At 40.2% G+C, this 21366-nt stretch overlaps 1 protein-coding gene across 1 annotated transcript in view; it reads right to left on the reverse strand.

Annotated features, from left to right (window-relative positions):
• The window catches only part of LOC124362293 (solute carrier organic anion transporter family member 5A1), a 129301-nt gene that overhangs the window by 72302 nt on the left and 35633 nt on the right, over positions 1–21366 (reverse strand). The window contains exon 2 of the mRNA XM_046816668.1: positions 15635–15691. The gene's annotated coding sequence lies outside the window, so the exon portion shown is untranslated. The remainder of the gene's footprint in view (positions 1–15634; positions 15692–21366) is intronic.

A 21366-nucleotide genomic window follows, 5' to 3' on the forward strand; every position in this document is an offset into this window, starting at 1 on the left:
CATCAATAAAACAGCGTATCAGTCATTTTAGCAGCAGCATTAATATCTCAACGTGGCTATTCATGTACGTACTTCATAGATTATGTAATTCTTCTGTAAATAAAGTCAAAGGTATTAGAGTTCCATTGTTTATGTACAAGATATCCGTAATAAACGCCAATGAAATTCTTATTATCCCCCTAAAATTGAGGTAAGCTAATAATTACACTTTTACACGTAATATGAGTATGTTGAATTAATGTTTTGATGCGCAAACGCAAAAAAGTCATGATGCCAATTCAAAATCCAACGTGACTGATTTACAAGTAGACGCACAATTGGAAATTGAAACCCAAAAATGAAACATTAAAAAAAATCAGACTACTATACCAAAATCCAAATGAAAATAACAGTAGATTATTAGCAGCCGTTTCTTACTACCTCGGCGTATACTTGTTTACCTGTACTCTTCTGCAGTTAGTGTGAAATGAGTTATTTGGAAGATTACAGTAATATTCCACTTTTTTTCAAATTTTATCATCGTATTACACAAAATCATCATGCGTGTAGTAATGTAAGCGAGAGATAATACAACACTGTATAGGTCTTGAGATCCTGGATCTTAGAAATAAAACTAGATAAAATTCAGATTAAATAATCTTACTTTTCACTGAGGAATGAGATTATTACGTTGAGGTAAGGTAGTGTTGAAGACTAAACATAAAAACATATAAAATACGTATATAATAGCTATTCTAAAAATTTAACTACAGTAGATAAAATCCTATTTGTCCAAAATCCTTGTTTTTCAGCCAAAAACCGAATATTCAGCACGACAAAGATGGAACGATTTATAGTGTTGCATGCTGTGATGTGATGGGAATGACACAGTTAGAGGAACGACGGATGGACGGTACGGGACAGGACTATACGGAACAGTTAGCCATTATCTACGGAACTAAACCGATGTTACGGACACGTGTGCCACACCGGACACCGCCTGCTACAGTTCTCTCATCCGCGGCGACACCCTGGGGCTGGAGCTCCCGAGTCCACTGTCAGCACCGGTCACACTGTCACACATGGATTACTAGGCAACCTGCAAACTGCAGACACGTACTGCATCTAGTACCGTTCACACATCGTGTGCTAGACAACCTGCAGACACGTACTGCATCTAGTACCGTTCACACATCGTGTGCTAGACAACCTGCAGACACGTGCTGCATCTAGTACCAGTCACACAATCGTGTGCTAGACAACCTGCAGACACGTGCTGCATCTAGCACCGGTCACACATCGTGTGCTAGACAACCTGCAGACACATGCTGCATCTAGCACCGGTCTACTTCCTGTGTAAACAACCTGCAGACACGTGCTGCAATTGCACCGGTCACATCCATCGTGTGCCTAGACAACTGCCGGAACACGTGCTGCATATAGTACTGGTCACACATCCTGTGCTTAAACAACCTGCAGACACGTGCTGCATCTAGGTACTGGTCACACATCCTGTGCTAAACAACCTGCAGGACACATGCTGCATTCAGCACCGTCACACATCGTGTGCTAGACAACCGTAGACACGTGCTGCATCTAGCACCGGTCACACATCGTGTGCTTAGGACCTAACCCGCAAGACACGTACTGCATCTTAGTACTGGTCAACATACATCTGTGCTAAACAACCTGCAGGACACGTGCTGCATTGTACTGGTCACACATCGTGTGCTAGACAACCGCAGGACACGTACTGCATTAGTACTGTTCACACATACGTGTGCTAGACAACCGCAGACACGTACTGCATCTAGACCGGTCACACATCGTGTGTAGACAACCGCAGTGATGACACATGCTGCATCTAGCCTCCGGTCACACACGTGTGTTAGACAACCTGCAGAACACGTGGCTGCGTCTAGTTACTGGTCCACACATCCTGTGCTAAACTACCTGCAGACACGTGCTGCGTGTCTAGTACTGGTCACACATCTGTGCTAAACAACCTGCAGAACACGTGCTGCATCTAGCACCGGGTTCACACATCGTGTGCTAGACAACCTGTAGACACCGTGCTGCATCTAGCACTCGGTCACACATCCTGTGGCGGCTAAACATCCTGCAGACCTTGGCTGATCTAAGCACCGGTCACACATCGTGTGCTAGACAACCTTGCAGCACACATGCATGCATCTGCACCGTCACACATCTGTGCAAAACACTACCTCGCAGACACGTGCGTGCATCTAGCACCGGGTCACAACATCGTGTGCTAGACAACCTGCAGAACGTGCAGCATCTAGTACTGTCACACATCCTGTGCTAAACAACGGCAGACACATGCTGCATCTTGCACCGGGTCAACATCGTGTGCTAGACAACCTGTAAGACACGTGCTGCATCTAGCACCGGTCCCACATCGTGGGCTAGACAACCCGCAGGACACGTACTGGCATCTAGTACTGGTCACACATCCTGTGACTAACCACAACCTGCAGACACGTGCTGCATATAGTAATGGTAACACATTCGTGTGCCTAGACACCCGCAGACACGTAACTGCATTAGTAACTGGGGGGGGGTGGGGGGGGGGGGGGGGTGGGGGGGGGGGGGGGGGGGGGGGGGGTGGGGGTGGGGGGGGGGGGAGGGGGGGCGGGGGGGTGGGGGGGGGGGGGGGGGGGGGGGTGGGGGGTGGGGGGGGGGGGGGGGGGGGTGGGGGGGGGGGGGGGGGGGGGTGGGGGAGGGGGGGTGGGGGGGGGGGGGGGGGGGGGGTGGGGAGGGGTGGGGAGGGGGGGGGGGGGGGGTGGGGGGGGGGGGGGTGGGGGGGGGGGGGGGGGGGGGGGGGGGTGGGGGGGGGGGGGGGGGGGGGTGGGGTGGGGGTGGGGTGGGAGGGGGGGGGGGGGGCGGGGGGGGGGGGGGGGGGGAGGGGGGGGGGGGGGGGTGGTGGGTGGGGGGTTGGGGGGGTGGGGGGGGGAGGGGGGGGGGGTGGTGGGGGGGGGCGGGGGGGGGGGGGGGGGGGGGGGGGGGGGGGGGGGGGGTGTGGGGGTCACACATCCGTGTGCTACGACAACCCGCCAGAACACGCACTGCATCTAGCACCGGTCACACATCGTGTGCTAGACAAACCCGCAGACTACATGCTGCATCTAGCACCGGTTTCACACATCGTTTGTGCTAGACAACCTGCAGACACGTGCTGGCGTTCTAGTACTGGTCACACCATCCTGTGTAAACAACCGCCAGGGGGGGAAAAAAATAAACACGTGCTGCGGTCGAAGTACTGGATCACACATCCTGTGCTAAACAACCTGCAGACACGTGCTGCATCTAGCACGGTCACCACATCGTGTGCTAGACAACCTGTAGGACACGTGCTGCATCTAGCACCGGTCACCAACATCCTGTGATAAAACATCCGCAGACAACTTGCTGCATCTAGCACCGGTCACACTTCGTGTGCTAGAACATACCTGCAGACTCATGTGCATTCTAGCACCGGTCACACATTCCATGTGCTAAACAACCTGCAGGGACACGTGCTGCTATCTAAGGCAAGGTCACTCATCGTTGTGTAGACAACCTGCAGACACGTGATGCAATCTAGTAACTGGGCACACATCCTTGTGCTAAACAACCTGCAGACACGTGCTGCATTAAGTACATGGTCACACCATGTATGCTAGACAACCCGCAGACCACATGCTGCATCTAGCACCGGTCACACATCGGTTGTGCTAGACAACATGCAGACACGTTGCTGGTTAGTATGTCCTTTTCCTGTGCTAATACAACCTGACAGACACGTGCTGCGTCTAGTACTGGTCACACATCCTGTGGCTAAACAACCTGCTGACACGTTGCTGCTTCTAGCACGGTCACACAAACGTGTAGCTAGACAACTGTAGACCTCGTTGCTGCATCTAGCACGTCACAATCCTGTGCTAAACAACCTGCAGGACACTGCTGCATCTGAGCACCGGTCACACATCGTGTTTGCTAGACACTCCTGCAGACACATGAGCATCTAGCACCCCGGTTCACACTCCTGTGCTATACCAACCTGCTGACATACGTGCTGCCATCTAAGCACGGGTCAACATCGGTGTGCTAGACACCTGCCAGACACGTGCTGCATCTAAGTACTGGTCAAACATCCTGTTGCTAAACAACCTGCCAGACACGTGCTGCATTAGTACTGGGTCACAATCCTGTGCTTACAACAACTCTGCAGACAACATGCTGCATCATAGCACCGGTCACAAATCGTGTTGCCTAGACAACCTGTAGGACACGTGATGAATCTAGCACCGGGTCACACATCGTGTGCTAGACAACCCGCCAGACACGAACTGCATTAGTACTGGTCACACATCCTGTGCTAAACATACCCTGCAGACACGTGCTGCATCTCAGTTGATGGTCACACATCGTGTGCTGGACAACCGCAGACACGTTACTGGCATCTAGTACTGGTCACACATCGTGTGCTAGACAACCTGCAGACACGTGCTGCATCTAGCACCGGTCACACATCGTGTGCTAGACAACCTGCAGAGACATGCTGCATCTAGCACCGGTCACACATCGAGTGTTAGACAACCTGCAGACTGCAGACACGTACTGTATCTCGACAGAAGAATCAATACCGAGTCCTTACACTGCAGATCTTGTAATATATCTGACCTTCTGAATTAATGCACAAGGCAAGAATTGGCCACACTCCAAAGAGGTTCCTTCCATTTAAGAAATTACCGGGACAGAGAAGAGAATTTACTAAATCTCCACTCCTTATTTACTTCTAGACACGAGCAAAAAGTTTGTTCATTATGTCCCATACATTTCACAATATTTTAAAATCTTAGAGAATTAATTTTTTGTAACGTCAGTGCATGTGGTCAAACAATGTCTGAAAAATAATATTTATTTTACTTTTTAGGCAACACGAACTAATTAATAACTCATTAGCTTTGCATTTAAAGAATTTACATTTGTAACCTTTAAAGGTTACTATAAAAGAAGCACAACGTCCTGAGGAGTCTATTTCTTCAGGTTACACATACCAAAACATACGTTTCATCATACACAATGATCAAGTAATCAATTGACACTTAAAGAAAAGATCAAAATCTATTCTGGAAACGTCAAACATTTTTACTGAAACATTTAACGACAGCAAATGTGCGTAATCTCGTTAGCGAACAAATACACTTATATCTTGATATCGCGATATCTTCGCCAGCCCATGCGCGGCAGAGTGGTTAATTGTTAATTACCGACATGCGACGCTTATACACCTTCGTACCTATTTTGAGGGGAAACTGATCGGATGATGAGTAACGGATAAATTGAGGCGTTACCTTGTTAATAGGTTGTAGGTGTAGCCTGTGATCGATTGGTCCTCAGCATGTGTCATTTATCAATACACTTAATGGCCAAATGCTATAACCCCACGTCCAATGCCAAAACCTATCTTTTCCGGAGGCCTGGACACATTTGCAAGATTTCATCAAAGTAGTTAGTCGGCACTTTAGGCAAAACTAGATTTTAACCCAGTACATCCATGTTCGCTATGGAACCACGGAGGTTATATCTGACTGGACAAATAGTGGTCAAATAATACTACTGTATCTGAACAATGATAACGGGAAACACACGTAAATCGCTTGACCGCTATTGTCAAAGAGGTTGTACACTATTGTGTAAAAGATGAGGATTTTACAATACATAATTTACTACGCGTGGAGAGGTGACGTTCGTTTGATTCAGGCCAGAGAAACGTTACATCACGACTTCGTGAGTTGGAGTTTCATATTCTTGCTTCTTCGTATGGTGAAAGAAGATGAAGAAGAGTTGGTTGCGAACAGTAAAACTTTCGTATTTTGAGTGTTCTATAACACTCTAAAATTGCTTTGGAAGTGAGTTAGGCAAAACCTTAATATAACAGTGTTACTCATCCCTAAAAATTCCGAAAGTGAAACAAAACACCGAGTTCTGTAATAATAATGATCATTCATTAGAAGACCTATAGTACGGTAGTTTCCAGATGTGAGCGTAGCTTTATCTACTCAACAATTCTGATGATTTTACGATTTTAGCCATGTGAAGTTTAGGTTTTTTTTTAAAAATATATCAGCAGTTAGTTATACGCGGCTTTGCTCGTTTCCCGTTATGTTTGGAGGACCACATAGATTAAACATCCTAAAAGATTTAAAAACAATGACGTCGCGTAGTAGGTCAATTATAACTATAGTCCAACTGGAACTCTTGTCTGAATAACTTAAAATGTTATATTGCGCCTTACTGACCATGAACCTACACAAGATACACCGATGTGTCACTTACATACTAATAACCCTCATGGATGTCCAGGACTGGCCCGGCGTTAATCGCAAATGTTGAAATACTGAAGTAACAGGGTTATGCGATAAGTCTAGTTTACTACGGACAGAAACTGTTGGAGCGGGTGGAGGTCTCTTATTTAAAATCTTTGCAAACCTAAACATGATGGATTAATCATTCCTATTCGCTGTGACTATAAGAGGTTGGAATAGAGCTCACCTATCCTTGTTCCAAGGTATCAAGGTTGGAATACAAAGTCATCCCTCCTCATGGTGGATGCAACATCAAATCTCGATAGGAGGCGGTCGCTACCCTCAACCTTACCCATATCGCAATCATGTCACACCTGAAGCAGCACAAAGGACCTCTTATGACGAAATACAATGATATATTTTCTCAAATTCTTGTCAGAAACGGACAAATAATAAATAAATAAAAGGTGCTTCATTATTGTGTCTTTTTAGAGGAAATAAATATAGAAACACGTAGAAATACTCGTTTGTAAAAATGTCAAACTTTACTTTGTCAAAAGGCTCGTCCCACAAGGACATGTTTTTCATTTATTAGCCTAAAAGTCTAAAATGGAATAACGATATTACTGCAGGCTAGGCTCAGATGATAGTCTGTGATAGTGTGTGAAAATGCCACACCTGAACTGGGATTCGATCCAGGGTTCCTAAGGTAAACCGAGACGTTCACGGTTCAGCTATCACGAACTACACAAGTCTTTGTTAGACAGTTAAAAACACCAAAAGAATATCATGTATTTCATTAAAAGTTTTATAATTTTATGAACTGCTTTATTTCAAAACGGCTCGATAGCATTTCACACAGCGTGTGTTAAAATGTAGTCAAAGTCGGAACCGTTCAAAACACGGTAACTGTTTAAGCAATGGATTATACACTCAGTATCTTCCTGTCGCAAGGCATAAGTTCATGCAAAAGGGAATGCAAGAAAATACAAAATAAAGTCCAACGAAGCTGAGTGCCAGTTGGTTATCTTAAGTTTTAAGAATTCCTTTGCAGCCAGTAAAAACTATGAGGCTACACCCTTCAAGTCGAAAGAGAGACAGCGTCAGAGCGGGTAACAGACAGGACGAAATGTAACAGGTCACTACAACCCGGTCTCTGGTGTAATATCTAAGCAATCACCGGCGAGTCTTTAGGGATTTGGACACTTGTCCGTATGTCGTTTGATAACTCAGTAAACAAGTTTTGACACATTCACACTTTCATTATTCCACAGCCAAACAACAAAAACATATCTTAATAACATTTTAAATTATATTTGGACCATATAGTAATTTTCATGTAAGTTAAAAAAGGAAGAACATTTTTTTGTTTTAACGTTATAGTTACACTTTCTCAGTAAATATGTTTTTTTTTTATTGAAATAATCCCATAATTTACTTAAAATACACCAACGCAATTTTCGTCAGTAAGATATGCGTTATCTCTCAAAATGTACACAATATAAAAAAATTTTGTAAAAATTCATAAAACAACTATCCAAACTTTAACACGTGTTACTTCGGTGTTATAAACACTTTTCTCCGATTACCACTCGCTTTTGTTTTACAACAAACGTAAAAGTTTTGTTCCTATTGCAAAGAACCTGTTCAGGACAAATCAATCTTCTGTTTAGTAAATAACCGTCACTACATACTGTACTAATACAATTTTATACAAAAGCTTGTATCTTACGGTGTGTTTGGAACACCTCTTTTACAGATGGCTTCGTAAATGGCTTCGACAGTTCGCGCATTTTGACTAAATTTCTAATCTGTAATAATTAATTAAATACACTGAAGTATGGCGTTCCCCACGAGTCAGTACTCAGCACTCACACATTTGTTGATCTCGATTAATGTGAAAAGCAAGCTCGTTGGTACAGTACTGACACTCTGTGCAGTGTGTCGGTGATAGGAGTAATCGTCAATCGAACCTTCGGAAAGGTTGAATTACATTGAGCCGAACCTGAAACCAGCGCAAGAATATATTCAGATATTCCGACTAAGCTCGAGTTCTCTTGATTGTAGTCCAAGTCCGACCACAATGATCGACATTACCATTCTCGATGATGCCGACAAGCTACAGCTTGTACCATATGATACTAAACAATCGCATCCATAAGTAGCATTGGGGCTGAAGAGTATACTACATTAGTATTATTATATGCATTACAGTACAGATTATGCGCAATGATACTGCGAGTATAACCTTCCAGTTTTACAGACTGGATATTATGATCATCCATCATGTTACCCAAAGATAAATTGGTACTGCTAGGTTAATTCATTGGTATACCTGTACATCTGGATCTCGGCTTACTTGTAACGACTATGTGGATAGTATTTTTGCCAATACATCTTACGGTATATTTTAGGTAACGATTGTCATGTTCGAAACAAGTTTTGTTCACCACCATTTTAGACTTACTCCTATGCACCTACGGAATGCACCCACCAATGGACCAACTGTGCAGGCCATACATTCACAAGACAGTTCTGACAATAAAAGGAAGATATGCCATCGACCTGTTACGCCTATATCGGAAAACTAGGTTATGTCTTTAAGACAACTACTGATAAAACTCTTAAAAATCGGCACTACTTCATGGACAACAATAACAAATAACGACAACATTGAGAGACATATACAAAGAATCCAACATATTTAACAAATCTGTATTTTACTTTTAACGTTGGATTTTTACGAGTTTTATGAGTAGTTTTCTTCACGTATCGGAATATTGTTTACGTAAAGAGGTCTAATACACTATAATAAAGACATACAACAGATGTAACTTACCATCTATTACTTTAACAGACAATAATTAATAGAAATCGGAGAGGTCGGCAAATGAAAGACAAGTGACAAGGATGACTCATTGCGTGTTGGAAGTGTTGATTGGCTGAGGAAGCAGGCGCGTGTCAAGGGATCCTTGCGGAGGACAATTAAGGAAACACATCTGGGTCAAGACCAAGAATATTAATGCTGTCGTTGTTGAAATAAACCAATTAAAAAGCACTTTAGGGAAATACCTTAATCACCGTGGTTAGGCAATAAAGAGCGACCAATATCTATTTATGTTGCACAGCAAGTGTTCGCAGGCTGGAGAGGCAAGGGGTGGGCCACCCGCGCCCACTACACCTTCACTGTTAATCTGTATTTGCTTTGTCCATTAAGGCCCACTTTGCATGTGCATGAGCATGACTCATGTGCCATTCACTCCTCAACGACCGTATTACTCAGCCTCTCGTGTAGACATCGCACCGGTTTCTCCAACAGGCACGTCGCCATATCGACTCATATCGCGTTCTATTGTCTGACGTTCTCACTAACATTAATCAGTACTGGACTGTAAATGACTCGTTGAAAACAGAATTAAATGTTAAAAGCAAACAAAATTTGAATGTGGGTGTAAGAAATGGTTCGACATTCAATACTGTGTTCGATAAAGGTGTCATAATTAGCGAAGCTTGTTCGTGACACGCAATCTGACGTATTCTACCTTGTATAGATGATGAAAAAAGGTTTTGACAGAAATTTGAACCCTCTTTTAGCCCATCTTTATCTGAGCATAAGCTCTTTGCTCTAAAATATAAAGAGTAGGCCACCCCTTATTTGGTAGTTTTTTGATGGTTTGAGTGATAATCACCAAGACGCTCGTCATTTACTATTGGCCTCTGGTCAGTTCTACTTGGTTGGCCGGTGTGTGCAGACCTATTGTGACCTACAGTCTGCAGTTCAGTTTTAATAATTAGTGTTTTGTTTTTATTAAATGCATGTTTTAAAGTTAATGTGTATGGAGTTGATACACAACATGGTTGGAGTGGTTAATGACTTATCCGTGTCACAACGCTCTCGTATGTTTTGTTTACTTCAACCTAATTATAGTCATGCATTAGTTTAGCCATTTACCTGAAGAAGAGATCAGATTGAATATTTCGAAACGTATTTTTACTAACTGTATTGTATCACTGAACGATGGCAAATGTCCGGAACAAATCCTGTTTCTTTCACAATCCTTCCATCATCAAAAACAAACTTTGAACAAAGAGCATTTGTGTTATTTGATTGTTTATATCCTGAAGCTATATACTTTCTCAATTAATTTATGTTTGTAGTACAATAGAAACCCATACAAAAATGAGAAAACCCTACCACAGTTCGTAGTGAAATATTATACAAACATATGTGCAGCTGTTGTAGAGGTCAGTGTGAGGGAAGTAAGTCAGGAGTTGGGAGGAATGTGACAATCGCGTGCCGAGAAGCAGTTGGTCCTCAGTGACTGATGATTGTGTGGGAGTCGACTGCGACCTTCGATATATTATAAACTGGTGTCAATTTTTCATTGTAAAATGTTAGCTTACTTTATCAAAGCTTGTATAAAACGAGTGAGTTGAGTTTTTTATATACTCAGATACATCACTCTTAGTTTGTTGTAAATAATTTGTTTCGAAACAAATTATATTATTACATTACTCATATCGCTTTATGTCCTTATTTATTATTTCAACTCTTATTCTTTTTAATAAGACACATGGAGCCAACAGCAATGATTGAATATTTCACTATTTTGGAACTTAAACTCCATACCAAATACAATATCCCTAGCGGCACAGTTGGAAAAGTCAGAGTTCGTGTGAGCATTCCATCATGAAATATCTTGAGATATTTCCAATGGCCAATTAGATATTTTTTTGCCAATGGCGCAGTGTAACGGGTACGGCGGTTATCGCAAGATAACCAGATCAAGCAACGTCGAGCGTGGCCGCTGCTTGGATAGGTGACCGCTGAGCGATCCTGTCCTTGCAAGCGGCCCGCCTGCCCGGCCATTGGTGGTGGTTCGGAAGTCACCTTTAAGCCGTTGATCCCCAGGTTAAGTGTTAGAGAGAGCTTCTTAGCCATAACTTCGCCTGGTAAAATAAGACATTCTTTACTTTACTTTTACTTTTTTTAGATAAAGACGCATTATTGTTAATGTCATGTTGTTATTATGACAGAAATTCGTACATTAATGTTAATTCGTGCAACTTCGTGGTCATGAACTCTAACAAACAGTCTACTTTCATATAAACCACAACACATTCTCAATATTATAAATGTGATTTAGGATACTTTTTTTTAATACGTAATGTATTTTAGTATTTTTGTCGTAACCTGAATGGAAATACGGTAAAATTTAAAACAAACGATTCAACAGCTTTCATTATGAAATAACAAAGAAAATCAACACGCAGATAATACTGACACTTTTAACTGAATTAGTATAGCAAACTAACTTCTTTAACGTATCAAATTCTAAACAATACTCTTTCTAGGTTTGGTTAGTTAAAAGCGCTATGTATTTGTTTTCTTTACTTGAAACAATGATACACCGACTATTGTATACTTTTCAGAACTTATTATGGCAGCCCATTTTGATTCCTAAGAGGTTAAGTGGCTGAGAGGACGTTTAAGTCCTAACGACACCTCTATTATAAAGACGTTTTTCATTTCATTTCATTCCCTTAAGGGTTATTAGAACACTTACAGAAAAACATCATTGTAAATCACCCAAGAATCTAAAACACTTTTAAATTTGCTTTTAGATGCACAATAGTTTAACTATATACAATAAACTAGTTGTTATTAATAACGAGTACCATATAATTCGAAAATACCTTCAGGTTTGCTTTTAGATCCACAATAGCCCAAATGTAATCTTGCCTTTTCTTAGAAATGTTGAACGGCTGTCATAATAACACCTGCTGTAATAAATAATAATTATTTTTTTCCGCTGCTGAAAAGGGATTCCTTTATGTTTTATACCGCCCAATCTTAGTACAGTAAAAACTTTGTGTTTTTCTACGCAATGTAAACGCTCCTGCCTTCTTCAAAATTTTCAAACCAACAGGGCCGGCTACCAAACATGCAAGGCATGTGTAGCTGCAGCTTGCACCTGCAATTCTCAGAATGTGGACCACTTCACATTCCTCATGGAACCAGTTTCCTACACCTTACGGGTAACCGGCACAGGGCAACTGTGCTGCCGCTGGTCCTGTCTGGACCAACATCGTCTTCTGTGCTCATGGTCGGTGGTTATAACATTTCCCTGCCTCCAACGTACACTTCCTACACCTTACGGGTAACCGGCACAGGGCAACTGTGCTGCCGCTGGTCCTGTCTGGACCAACATCGTTCTTCTGTGCTCATGGTCGGTGGTTATAACATTTCCTGGACATAAACAGTGATATTATTCATTAATTAAAAAGGGGCGATCTAAAAACCTAAGAACGTTAGCCAAAAACTAGAGCATTTTGCGTTCCCCATTGAGTAATAAGAGACTTTCCGTACATTCCAGTCCGTTCATGAAACTTAACGAACTGCTGTAACTTAATGAGCTCACTATGAGATATCTCCTGCCTTTCGATTAGTATTTCTAAAAGCCTGTGCCTCTTCCCCACCAGCTCATCACAGTAAAAAACAACGCGTTCATCCGTTGTTTCATTAAATACGATTTTAGATACGGATTTGAAGACCTAGTATACGTCACTTTTGTAATAGCAAAATGACACTCACCATCAAATTTTAAAATGCAGCGATGCGAAAACAAAATCGGAATAGCGTTATATAACATTCTTCTTCGTCAAGTAATACTTTTGAATGTAGATTAAGTACGATTATATTGAATAAAATCAATTATTTTATTAATATGAGCGTTACGCAATGTTTAGACCAATCAAATTCAAAATTCAAATCCTGTACGGTTAACTATTAAACATACTAATTTATTCTGATTTTATTATATAAATAGGTAAATTGATCATTAATAACGTAAAAAAAATGATTATAAACATAATTGATGATTGAAAAATCGTCCAATTCGTCCAGAATCGTCCAACTGTATTCTGTCTGCCCTCATGTTTTATTCACAGTATGACAGGGAGATTACGTCTAATATTCTGATAATATTTCGTTATATTGCAAACCTAACGATTTAACAATTTGTGTAACAATTTATATTAAATTTGGGACGAATATTCAGAGTTTACTTTGCAACTAAAACTCACCACTTATGTATCCAGAGACAACCTTATGCTCAGACAGTCCGGTGGGTTACAAGGCCCTTTGTTAAGTTAGACAGTTTGCCACAAATTTAACTCACTTCCTACGGCTTCCCTAAAAAAACAACCTCCCTGGGCGCACGTGCGTCGCAAACCACGAGTTACGCAAGCGGAGAGCCTGAACAAGCTTCGAGTGTCAGTTGACACCTTCAATATGATTATGAATAATACTACTGTATATGGAAGAACAATAGCTTTACCCATTAAAAAGATAGTCAAATTTTATTTTCGACACAGTCAACATATTACTTAGCCATAACTAAGTAATCACTATACAGATATACACACGGATTCTGTTGAATAACAAGTGACTCTCAATCTTTCATACTTATAAAAGAACGAAGTGTATGATAATTTTTGTTTACACAGCGTCAGTCCATCAATCTTAATGAATGCGGTGGGGAACACTGGCAGATGAATTGATCGTGTTTGGTCACCAGCACCATCATTCTTTTCTTCAATCAATTTGCTGATTTCAATACGCCTATGTCTGGCAAAATCCACTATTGTACAGACAATAAAAAGCATTATTTAGGTATTTAAGCTAAAACACTATTGATGAAATTGAAATTGAGGTAGAAGGTAGTGTATCACCACAAAGCAGTAATATTCACCTTCTTGATCTGGCATGCACGCTGCGTTGTGAAGTGCATCACACAACTTTTATCAACATATTATTAATTAAATATTACTAGATGTTAATGAAAACAATACTTTTCCAAATTTTTTATTTTTTGGACGAGGCCTTTCGAAACCAAAGGCGACTCCACAAATGGCTGACGATGAAACCTTTGGTTTCGAAAGGCCTCGTCCAAAAAATAAACAATTTGGAAAAGTATGGTTTTCATTAACATTTAGTAATATTTAAAGAATTCTCCAATTGCTCCAACAGACTTCAATATTATTAATTGTTTTTATTTATTATTTAAGTTAATACAGAAACGAAATATTCTGTAATTTCAACATTAATTTTATAATCGCAACATACTTTTTCTGAATTATTTGAATTTCAGCTTACGTATTTGTTTATTCTTCCCTCGCTCCAGCGTTGCTTTATCCAGTCCACATTCTCCCACAGTTTTCACAGGGTAAGATAAATGTTCCATCTAGTTCTTTCCCATCCTCATCTCAACCACACAACAGAACCCGCTAGATACAGAAAATACGCAGCCAGGCGGCCTAGCTGTAAATAGGAAGATGGCATTTTCTTGAACAGAAACCAATTTTTGGACTTGAACTGTACTCGACGTTCGGTTACTAGTGACTGTGCCTGAGAAAACTCTAACATCAATGCCAGGGCTCAATCGTAACATGACCTCGCTACATGTTGCTACATCGCTACCGCTGTCACCATTGCGCCTCGAGGTGTCGCTATCGCTATACGAGACAAAAGATGCATGATAATTTGTCCTTCTATAGCCAAACACACACACAGACTTACGACATTGTCGAGGTGTTTTTCTGTGCGGTAAAAACACGCCAACTCTTATCTACGCAGCATGACTAAATTAGTCATATCTAACGGCTAATTGCTTGCTTATCTCTTGTTGCATCGATAGAGCACAAGCCACGAGTTGACTAACACTGATTCACTCTCATTCACTCTCTTATTTAAAGATTTCTTACTTTTACGTTCTATTACGTTAAGGAAATAAGTAATAACGAGATAAAACAACAACAAAAAACTTATTTTAAACAGATTTTCGCCGTAATCACCATTGCTTTAAAGCACTGTGCAGCCTTAGAATTGCGGATCGGTCATTGTAAATCATTCACTGCAATCAGGACATAAGTTATACGGAATCGACGTTAATTGTAGCATACATTGAAATTTCTTGAACATTAATATATGGCAACATCCATTCTCAGTATCAGTAGACTTAAGATAGTAATATGCTATTACAACCATACTCATGCTTTACATCATTATCCTGCTTGTGTACCTTCGGCTGTAACAAGTACAAAATGTGATTGACTGCAGAGGGAAAGAAACATTCTTCGTAACTAAAATATTCTCATTTGTTGTTCAATGAACGATGACTTACAACTCAACAAATGCAAGTTCGCTATAAGCAGTCCTCATCAAGTTCGCTCTAAGCAGTCCTTACCAAGACTTGTACAGCAAAAGGGAGATGAGGTACAACCAGCGAAGCTGCTACGCAATATTGTATGGCGATAAGGAAACACAACGTAGAGAAACTTACCGGCGAGAGGACAAGCCACTGCGAGCTTCTGGTCAACATGCCACTGGATACTCTTGTCTGGAAATAAAGAAATCGCCAATTAAAACTGGGCAGAATCTGAGATCTTATCACCAAATGAAAGCTAGTGCTTCAGAAGGGAAAAGCATAAATAATACGCACAACATATAATTAGGTACAAAAACAATACCATGGCAACATTCATATAATTATTATGATATTGATAATGCATATCGTTGCACGATCTATTACATAACAGATACCAGTTCTAATAGAAAATTGTATTCACCAATACATTACGATACTCAGCTTTCACACCAGTTAAGAAAAACTGTATAAATGTATTTATTGTTAGAATTATTGTACGAATAAGATTTTTGAAGTAGACCCCATGTTCTTTTCAATCTAAATTTGTCAACGTATTATTTGAGCAGAAGGCAGACTGACTAATATTTTACACTCAACATAATGATATTATCTCTATTCTACAGATATTACTAAATGGATATCAAGCCCCAGCACTGTCAGAAAAGAAATCGTTTTAATAGAAATGAGTTTTTGAAAAATCTTTTTGAAGTGTTACAAATACTGGATATTACAAACTTTTTACGTATCTATTTCCATATTATATAGCTCTAAACTGCCGATTGACTAATAACAATAACTACATACCTTAGTAAAAATTTGTAGTCATACACTACTATAGTTTCGACTTCTAATAAGTCATCTTCTGGTGTCGGTGTCAATAAATATTAAAAGTGAGGATTATCGATCTGGAGTCGTCATAATTTAAAATTCACGATACAGTACTAACACAACGAATAATTATGTTCACGAATAAACTCTGATGACTCCAGATGGATAATCTTCGCTTTTAATATTTATTGACCGACACCCAAAGATGGCTTATTAAAATTCGTAGTAGTTACGTAGTTATTGTTCTTAAACTTTTTATATTTCAAGCTTTCGGCATGCCTTAAATAAAGTGTCAGTGAGTGAGACAATGGGGGCAGATTTATAGTGACATATGTACTTGTTTAAAGATTTCTATAGACAATTAAAAAGAGTAAGAACATTTTACATGACACAAGAGTTACGGATATATCCATTGCTAAGTTTTAGAAAACCGATTAGGCCGTTTCGAGATTTAGTACCCGCACTATTCTTGTTGAAGAATGGGCCGGATACAACAGAAGATAATGACGATGTGTGGGTAAGCAAATAACTAGTGCTTTATGATGCACGATTTCTGAATATCTAGTCCCCAACGTAAAATGTATATATAGTTGAACGGGGCATTTCGAGATCTTGTTCTTATTTTCTTCTTGAAGGGGGGGTAAGCGCACATCAGAATATGGCAGTAGGACGGGTAAGCCACTAACCAGTACTTTATTGTTCAAGATATTTTGAATATCTAGAAGACAATACTATCGATGTACATTCTCTAGTGAAAAATACTATATAGGCTGTCCGATACGTCCTCCAACGTAACATGCATATAAAACAATATATAATCAGTAAGTATCCAGATCCGTCCTCACGAAGGTGATATAAGCTTACATTTTGTATTTTCGTGTTATTTTTCTTGATTCGTTGTTGATTTGTTAATTTTCGTCAAAACGTGTATCAATTTTGTTTCAACGGACAGTTATTGAATTTAATAATGTAGGTAATACTATAGTAAAGCATTAGCTTGTAGTAAAAAAAAAACGAAGTATAATCACTCTGACATTGTCTGTAGTCGCTCGTGGCGGGACTTGAGGCAAGTTGCCGAACTACGCTCTTATCCAATCTGCACGCTTAAGTTGTGACAGAAGCTGATTAACTTGGGGGAACAGAATATAATACTATACACAACACGCGATACACGGGCCGGGTAAATTAACCAAGTTACTGCATCACTTTCAAGGTCCGGTAGCAGTGCAGAACTGATACAGGCCTCCCACGCCTGCACTACGTACAGTTTACATTGTGCACGCGGAATAGTATGTAAAGTTGCGCACCACCGTAACCGAACACACATGTAAAATGTAAAATACTATACTTGCTTTATTGTCAAATTAGTAGTGAGCCGTTGTGAACAGTTTTGTTCTTCATCTATATTGTGTTAGATAGATTATCCAGGAATGTGTAGTGGAATAAGAACAGCAAGAAGTAATGAAGTTCAAAAGTATTACTCTATACGGGAATGGTGTGATAGGCCAGAGATACGGTCAACCGACCGTTCAGGGACACAGACCCTGAGCACCTAGTAGGGACTTATGAAAATTGTATCGTTTGTCACACTTATTAGAAACGTCCTACAGACTTGAAACTTAGTACATACGTTCATATTGGTGTAAGGAAAACTCAATTGATTTTGGAGTAAATAAAAAAAAGGCAGTCTGCTCGTATGCGCGATAAATATTTCGATCTGTCGGATCCTTTGATACGCCGATGTACCGTTTTATTTGTGTTACCTTTGACAGCATTTTCGCTTCTTTTCGGTCACAGGGACAAATTAGGACCACACTAAGAAGAGAACTTATTAATAGACCCTGTTTTTTCATTAGTTTAAACTAGTATTAATTCTATTTTTATGTTGTAGGGCAATTAATAAATTGTGCAATATCGAAATCAATGCAAATGGATGTTGGCAGAATCAGTGAACTAGTACTCCTGATGGATGCGACATTGGTACAATTGGTACCGGAAATTATGGCCTCTAGTTTCCGGTGAACTAGTGGAGAGGTAATGCGTGGGGAGGATACCACAATGCGAGTGCGTGGTAATGGGATTTCAGAATTGACTTTCGGCTGTAGTCTTTATAAGATAATCTATTCTCTATCTAGCCAATGGCAAGGGAGAACTTGAAGCTCTGGAGATTGACATGTATCCTCAGAAACGCAAAAATATTGCACAGAGACCAGTGTACTTTGTAAAATAATCAGTAACAGCAAAAAATTAAAAACAAATACGTTACAACATATTTAATGTTTAGTCTTGCGCAACAGGTATAATGACTATTATATAAGTGTTCCGATTCTTAAGTGCCAAAAACTGCTCACACAATTAAAAACTGAAATGTTTAGGCCTTGTGGAGAGCAACAGAAATTTCCCTCCAGCCCACAATTTATTAAACTCGGACTGGTCAATATAGATGCCAAACTAATACGTATAAACTGTTTTTGTTTAAGATATGTTGGCTGAAGATGGCCCTTAAAAGTGAGGCTAAAATAATTAAAGTTTTAAAAATTGTTCTTTCAGAATGTAATAACATTTCAACAGACCACACATTTCATATTGGGACGAGGATAGGCTAAAAGACAAGAATGGGAGAGCACGGCAGTTGGGAGAGTGGGAGTGGGGCCTCAAATGAAGAATATAAATAGTTGTTTACTCTTTCTTGCCACAATTAAATGACGACGAAGAAAATTTTGTCAAAGGCCATCAGCATATGACTACTAAACACACATTACGTACTTAAGATTGTATTTCCTCATATCTATATTTTAGACATTGTATTTGTAATACTTAAAAATGTTACAATGTGAAAACTTTCTAATCCTAATTCTGGAATCTAATTAACACTATAAAAATTACCAACCATAACAAAAATATGCAAACAAATTTAGAAGTATTTATATTTTGGAAAACGCACTTCAACGACACACCGATTTAAAAATGCTTTCCTTGGCAAATGTCACAATTGGTTTCACAAAAATCTTTTATTCACAATCATCACAGCCCTAAATCAAAACTGAAATTCTTTTATGTGGATCCAAAACTGGAGTCTTAGCACATGTGTTAAACTACCGAGCTATCCAGACGCTACCCAACAAGGGCTGCAGGCTGATGTGCAATGCGGAAAGCTGAACATGTGTGGGCTCAGTGACCCGGCATTGTCAACACGTTCGCAAGCCATAAATTACTTCGCTCGACATCACTGCATGCGGTACCCCAATTAATTGTAACCTCTACGTTAATTTGGATATCACCAAACACTTGGAGTCCAAGAGGTTTTATAAGACGAGAATTCGTACGACTGGCTGCCGTATTGTGAGACGAAGGTCTTAGTAGTAGACCTAATCAAAATTACCTTTATTTTTTTATGCAATAAGGATAAACCCAATTTTGTTACTCTTCATACAGAATCTCTCTGGAATATAAAATTCATACGTAGTAGATTCATGTTATTATGACATACTACAATAAAGATTATAAATTGATTCATACTTATAAAATTTATAATTCTTCAGGAAGGAAAACTGAGCTCTCCCATTTAGATGTGCGTAATTACCGTAAGGATAAAGCTGCGTATATACTGAGAACGAAAGATGCACGAGCGTTTCGCGAAAGATACTTGCTCCGTCCTGACTGGCTATTCTATTCTATAAGGAAAGGTCAGTTACCAAGGCCGACAACAACGAAGAAGACATTATACACCATTAAGTTTAAAACATAAAGACGACAGTGAGCTATAATATTGTGTAGAGGTCAATTAAATACTATGTTAGTGCTCTACAGATGAAATAGATATAGCATACACACACAAGCCTATAGTAAAATCAGGCACGTATACAATGGTGCGACACTCGAGACCTTTAATAATGCAAGGCCTGAGTATGCCATACTATATGTGGCGTAACAAGTTCGCTAAGGCTCGTAGTAAAAGTTCAAGACTATAGCAACTTGTGCTACTGTGTCTCACGTGAAAATGCCAAACGAGTGTGCTCAATTTCTTTAAAAATTGATTTATTCTCAGGTATTATCGTTTCCATCACGTGTTACTCATAGGAACAATGTAAAAAGGTTTATTAGCACTCAGGCAAATCGCATGCACCATCATCGAACTCGATATTGCTTATATACAAATAAAGCTTCATACAAAATTACAAAGGCTATAGGGTAGTTCCTTTTCGATATATCGTGCCGATAGAAATTTATGACATTTTCCAACCACTCAAGTGATGCTGGCTTCACCAACGTTCAGAAAGTTACCTACTAATATTGTAAACCCTGTTCATGTAGTCTATTCTACAGTCTAATACTTTGAGCTGATATAAACCGGCCCATATGCTAGTATCGTTTACAGATCGGGGAATCCCGAAAGAAAACCACTCCCAGATATCATACTACAGCTTTTAACTCGTATGCTTGTTGGAATTTGTTAAATAAACCACGAAAGATTCCCTTGTTCACAACAAACATGTTAGACATAGTTTGAGAATTAAAGACAGTTTAGTTTCCAAACATCATAGAGACGGGCGATACGATTCTGGGCCAACAAAGATAAGAGCGGCGGCGGCGGCGCCTTCTGAACACGTGGCGAAAGTCCGGCGTTACCTTCAGCGCCAGTTACACCACCTGGGCCTGGGAGCGGGCTATACAATATTACAGCGGCTACATTGTGAGCTCTGGCCCTGTTACATAACCTATACAGTCAGTGCTGTGGAATCGGTGCCGCTTCCGAGATCGTGCCACATCAGAATCACGGCCGTCCGGTCCCAGTTTGGCGCTGACCATCAGCTAGGTCACAGTAAATTGTGGACTGGAGGAAAAGTTGCCGTCCAAGTGTGGATATATAGAAGCTTGCAATCTTATTCTTTACAGTACAACTTATCACTTGTCTGGTACGATAGTATTTTAAACTTATGAGTCTTTATATAAAACTTAACGAACATTATTTTGATGTTTACTATTTTCAAATACTACCGATAGCAGTAAAAGGTGATAAGATATATTTGCACAATGTC

The sequence above is a fragment of the Homalodisca vitripennis genome, chromosome 5 (genome assembly GCF_021130785.1).
Source record: "Homalodisca vitripennis isolate AUS2020 chromosome 5, UT_GWSS_2.1, whole genome shotgun sequence".
Taxonomy (NCBI): Eukaryota; Metazoa; Arthropoda; class Insecta; order Hemiptera; family Cicadellidae; genus Homalodisca; species Homalodisca vitripennis.